General features: G+C 40.0%; 1 long non-coding RNA gene across 2 annotated transcripts in view; it reads left to right on the top strand.

Moving 5' to 3' along the window:
• The window catches only part of LOC106699419, a 15,102-nt gene extending 9,493 nt beyond the window's left edge, over positions 1-5,609 (top strand). The window contains exon 4 of one of the 2 annotated variants that reach the window (XR_002826124.1): positions 4,890-5,609. This is a non-coding gene — a long non-coding RNA (uncharacterized LOC106699419). Of the gene's footprint in view, positions 1-925; positions 1,013-4,889 lie in introns of those variants that run through there. The other variant, XR_001351017.2, reaches the window with a different exon arrangement.
• The last annotated feature ends 686 nt before the right edge of the window (positions 5,610-6,295 follow it).

Here is a 6,295-nt window from a genome sequence, read left to right as displayed (position 1 = left end):
GTTATAGGGCAACATACAATTTTACTATTCTAATGTACCCTAATTCATCTAATAGAGACTTTCTTGAAACCCATGATGTCTACATTTATTTTTCTCAGGAAATATATTTAAAAGTAAATGAATCAAATACTGAACCAAGCCCTAGCCCAGTGGTTCTCAACCTTGGCTGCACATTAGAATCACCTGGGAATCTTTATAAAAATCCTGATTTCTGGGCCTCATCCTCCGGAAATTCTGTTTCTTTGTTATGGGGTGGGGACACAACATTAGTCACAAAGAAACAGAATTTCCGGAGGAGGAGGCCCAGAAATCAGGATTTTAAAAAGATTCCCCGGTGAATCTAATGTGCAGACAAGGTTGAGAACCACTGCTCTAGACCACTCTCAAGAGAGCATTTTCTCAGTCCCTTGATCTGGCTTCCAGGCATGTCCTCTAGCTCAAATAAACTCTAAAAAAATCATAAAATTTTCTACAGGTTTGAATGTTCTTATGTTGACAGGGTCTACTAAAGCATATACAGTTTCCATATAGATACAGTAGGGAGAAAAATATAAGGATGTAAGTCAATTATATCATCTATTCCTATTTTGTCTTTTATCTCATTCATAAATGGATAGCTGTTTTAGCAAACTACTACAATAATAACTATAGGTATTACCATCAAAATACAATGAGAAAGGTTTTCATAAAGAATTTTAAAGTCCAAATTTTAGCAGGTCATGTGCAGAATCTTGGATAACTGTTTATCCGGATGTCATTTCCTACCCATCCTCTCAGCCTTCCTCGATTCTTTACAAAGAAATGTTTATGTTCTAGTCTATCTGGAGACAGAAAAAAAAAATGTAAACCTTGTTTAAAAAAAAGACCCTTTCTGTGTACAAGTAATTGGAGATATTTTAGATTCTGTTTATCTTTTTACTTGCAGGGTTGGACACTAAATTCTCTACCCCAGCCTAAAGTTGGAATTTAGGCTAAAAGTGGAACAGGGGATAAAATAAAAAGAGAATCAGCACTTTTCTCCTTAGAGCTTTTTTTTTAATTAATTGTTTACCTTATGACCCCCATCATCCATTTACCCCACTCCCCACTCCCTGCCTGTGGCAACCACCAATCCCATCCTCCACATCCGTGATGCAGGCTTTGCTACTGCAAATAACATGGCAGCACGAAAATCCGTTTACTGAGTAAAGACAAGAGAGTCAGAGAGGGGCAGCCGGCTTGTGATGAAAATGCAGAGCGAGGCCTCCGGAGTACAGAAGGGAACTGGAGGTGCTGTGCCAGGAGCCGCGGGCTTCCTTAGAGGGTTTGACCAAACACAGGTGGAAAGGGAAAGGCTGTCTTCCACTGCCAAGGGAGTGTGTGAAGCTGGAAAAATTACCATTATGGGCAGGATAGTCAACGCCCCTCCTCCCCCTTGTTTCACAACCATGTAGGCGCGAGTCCCCTACACCGCCGACTACGCTGCACACCCGCGGACTCACCCTGCCTGCCTGTCCCCGAGGCTGCGCCAGCCCTACCTGCGGAGAGACAGCAGGTGCTGTGGAGAGCTCGCTGCTGGAGACGGCACGGGCGCTGTGACCCCACTGGCTTCTGCAGCGCCCACGGTGGACAGTCTTCTGTGTGAGACCCAGGGCCGTATCCCAGCGTCATGCCCCGGGCTCTGGCATGGCCACCCGCCGACCTTCTTAGGGTCGCCCTGACTGGACCATTTCACCAGCAACCCGCGGCCTTTTCAACACACTGTTACTGCTGCCAATTAGCATCATCATCAGTGCCCATGGTGAACCTGTCACCCACGGGGACCCTGGCATGAAATAAATGAGTTCCCCTACAGAAAATAGATAGATGATAGGTGGATTAGATAGGTAGGTAGGTAGGTAGGTAGGTAGATAATAGATAGATGATGATAGATGATAGATAGATAGATAGATAGATAGATAGATAGATAGATAGATAGATGTAGTATTGGCCTGGCCAGGTAGCTCAGTTGGTTAGGGCATCCTCCCACTATGCCAAGCTTTCTGGTTCAATTCCCAGTCAGGACACATACAAGAATCAACCAATTAATGCATAAATAAGTACAACAACAAATCAATGTTTCTCTCTCTTTTGTCCTCTCTCTAAAATCAATAAAATAAAAGAGATATGATTAATGATTTACTAGGCAAAGATGAGAAAGGAACTAAACTAGGCATCTCTAAAGTTTTCACTTCCTAACTAACAAATAATATTTAATCCAACTGCACATTAATGGTTTAAATGGAGGAAACAACTTCCAATATCAGATTTTTGGATACGGCATTTTTTTTTAAATCTAATCTTAGGGGGAAATAATTATTTAAAGGACTCATAATCTCCAAAATTTGACATAATGGACCAGATAACTACCCTAAATAAGTTTGACTGAAGTAATAATTTTTAAAGAAATATTTCCTCAGAGACATAAACATGCTGTAAATGCTCCACTGTTCTGGGTTTTTATTTTGTACTAGAGGCCCGATGCACGAAATTCACACAAGAGTAGGCCTTCCTTCCCCCGGCTGCAGGCACTGGCTTCCCTCTGGCACCCGGGACCCAGGCTTCCCTTACAGCCCCGGCTTCGTCCGGAAGGTCCTCTGGAAGGACGTCCGGTCTAATTAGCATATTATGCTTTTATTATTATAGATGGAATGACTTGGGCTTATAGTTTAGTAGAGACAAGGTCCTCACAGCAGGACAGGCTAAAAAACTTTCCGAACAGAAACGGTATATACTACAGAAGAAAAAAGACTTTTCAGTCCTTTGAGGGAAATTCTGGTTCCGGTTCCCGCATTCCCCCCTCTTCTCTTCCTGGCAGTTATGCGCATCTCAGCCTTCCTGGGAGAGGCTCTCAAACTCCTCTTTAGGAACAGGGACTAAGGCCCAGGGGAAAATGTATCGCCTTACAAAGGAAGCGTGCACTCAATAACAAATTGCTCTCCTGCAGCATGAAAGATGAAAGAATGCTGTTGAAATCCTATGTCAGCTGAGCAGTTCAGAATAGTGTAGAGAAAAAGAAAGGAAGGCTCAGACTGGTGAAGAGGCTTCTCGGGGTCCTGCATTCAGCTCATCCTGAGCTCAGAGGGCTTCCTTCCGTGGGAGCAGCTGCCCATCTGCCTGTGGATGAGCCCAGGCTGCAGGGACAGGTCAAAGGTCAACCTTCCCTTTTCCAGCGGCTTTTCAGAGGGAAGATGACTCTCACCCCCTCACCTCTACCAGCATCAATAAGCACAGTTATTTATGAGTCTTACTTTGAACATTGCAGTAGGGTCAATAGATTCTTGGCAACTTCCTACAGATGCTTTCTTTACCCCAGAGAAAAGGAATAAATCTTCTCAATATTATTTTTTTTGCCTTGATCTCTGACATGTTTATGCTAACAACGTTCCTATTGAGATAGATATGATTTACATGGAATAAAATTAGCATATCTTAAGTGTATATTCTGACACATGTATCCACCCTATCTATCCCCCAAATCAACATATAGAAATTCTCTTCATCCTAGGAAGATCCCTCACGCCTGTTCCTGCTAATACTTCCCCTGAGGCAACCACTGTTCTGAGATCTCTCACCAGAGAAGAGTCTGTGCCTTTCCTTCCCCTTTTCTTCCCTCAAGGCGCATACCTTTGCTATCTTTTGCCTAAGCTCCAAGAGCCCTTCTTTTACCTCTGTAACTTGCTTCCTGAGTCAAGGTAGCCTAGCTGGCTCACTTCTTCATGGCTGCCTTCTTTTACCTCTGTGACTTTATAAATAAACTTTGCTTGTGTTTGAAAAAAGAAAACTTGAGCCATCTTAGCACACCTCAAATAATCTCCTAAAGTCTAAAAGGCAAGTAAAGTTATCTGTAATTTAAAATATGGTCTTATCTGTATCATGAGAGGTCAAACATACGAGACAAAGGGTTGTATTTTAGGGCCTGTGGGTGTAGTCTTAGGACATGTCTCTTTACTTTTATCAGTCTGGGAGCATAAGTTGATAATGTTAATTAATTATTTTTTTCTTGGTTTTAAACATATATGTTTTATGGCTCACATCACCCAGTTGGTAACCTTTCTCATAGGAAGTAAAGACATAAGTGGAAATAACCTTAGTCTCAAATCCTCAAATAAATATTTTCTGAATTAAGCAAGACCTCTGAAAGGATTTTGCCTTTGATTTCACAATAAAGCATCCCTACTGTGTGCTAATGCTTTCCTTATATCATCTCATTTAATCTTCACAACAATCCTATGAAGGAATTATTAGTATTACCCCATTTCCTCAATCATGAAACAGGCTTAGGGAATGACATTACCTGCCTAAGTTCTCACAGCTGGAAAGCTGCGTTATGGCCACTCTGCCGCAGCTCTGATTCTGAGCCATGTAAACTGCTTTCTCACAGCAGAGAAGTGCTTAGAACAGACATGTGAAGAAAGAACACTGGGTGCTTTCATAGAAGTATTTCAAGACAAGAAGACAGTGACTATCTAGAGATGTGGAACTACATTTCTAAGCAGAGCAAGCTCAGTGCTCAGCGGGCGAATTCATGATTGATTGATAAATGCTTCTTTACTTGAAATAACTATTTTTGTCTCAATTTTAGAAATATTGTCTAGAGTTTCAACTGCTAAAGTGACTTTGCCATCTTTGTGAGAGATGAGCAATCCCTCGCCATAGCTTCAATCCTCACCCATTCGCCAAGGGCCAACATCTGTCATATATTTTAATTTCAAAGGAATAGGATTTATTGTAAATATTTTTATCAAACAGTACAAAAGTGTATATTGTTGAATAGGGGGAAAAAAACCTGTGTTAAGCAGGATATAACATGCTATATTTTGTGGAAAGAAAAGGAGAGAATAAGAATCTATATTTATATTTGTTCGTAGAAACATAAAGAAAGTATAGAAGATTTGTGCATAGAAGGATGAACCTGTGAAAAAGGCAGCAAGAAGGTGGCCATCTGCAAGCCAAAAAGAGAGGCCTCAGAGGACACCAACCCTACCAACATCTAATCTTGGACTTCCAGCTTCCAGAACTGTAACAAAATAAATTTCAGTTGCTTAAGCAAAAAAGAGAAAAGAAATGATAGAAGAATGCCTAAGAAACTTACAGTAGCTGTTACGTGGGTTGGGTGTAGACATAGATGAAAGAAAACTTTTTATTGATACCTTCATATATTTGGGGGCTAGGAACTATGTGAGTTTATATAAAATGTTTATTAAAATTTTTGTTTAAATAAAAAATGCTGATTAATGGAAAAGAACATGAAGTTAGTGTCTCCAACTTAGCCCATTCTTTCTCATGACTACAGAGAACTGTTATAGTTTGTGACATATGCTTCTAGATTATATATATATACTGATTTCCATTCATCAAAATATATAGATGCAGTACTTTTATTTTACCAGTATTCTGGCTTTTAATGAGATCATACTATGCACATTGTTCTAGATTTTGCTTTTTGACTCAGCCGTAAATGCTAGGCAACTTTGTTTGTATACATAGTACTGTGATTAAACATTTCCCAAGTGATCAACATTTAGGTTATTTTTAAGTTTCCTACCACAAACAGTAACAATAAAAATATTTGAATATGTGAAATATATACAGGGTGTCCCCCAAAAAATGTATACATACTTTAACAGCTGATAGCCCAATTTTGAAAATGAAATGTATTTTAATAAACACTGCCTTTATAATCATTCAAAGTGTGTGTACACATTTTTGGGACAAACTATATAATCAAAATGGTGAACATTTCCCAATAGCTGGACCAAAAAATGACATCAATTTATGAAAGCAAACAAGAGAACCTATTTCTTCACACTTTCACCAACCGTAAATATCATCAATTTTTATACTTACTCAAACTTTAGAGATTTGAAGCATAAAGATATCTTATTTTAACTTGCATCCCTGGGGTGATGAGAGGTGAGCTTCTTCCAGTATTTTGTCTCCTTGTGCTCACACTCTGAAAACAAGACAGGCCATGAGGTGAAATCTATGGCAGGACTTCCCTGTTAGTTTCTTGATTCAATGCTTTCATCACATCAGAGGAGCAAAAGAGGTGAGACATCAATGTCATCTAAGACAGAAGTTGCAACGGAAATGCTTTGGAGGAACAAGCAGGAAACTGCCAACGAAAGCTGAAGGGCAGGCAGTAGAGAGTGGTAAGGACTTTGGTGACTGGAGAGTGCTGACCTCACTACAGAGACTATCATTTGTAAAGATGTTAATGGTTGTGAGACTGAATTTCACTAGTCTTAGATAGTCCAACTTTGACCTAAAATGA

The sequence above is a fragment of the Myotis lucifugus genome, unplaced genomic scaffold (assembly GCF_000147115.1).
Source record: "Myotis lucifugus unplaced genomic scaffold, Myoluc2.0 scaffold_398, whole genome shotgun sequence".
Lineage (NCBI taxonomy): Eukaryota > Metazoa > Chordata > Mammalia > Chiroptera > Vespertilionidae > Myotis > Myotis lucifugus.
The sequence above is the reverse complement of the archived record's forward strand: the minus strand, read 5'-3'. Positions and strand labels throughout refer to the sequence as shown.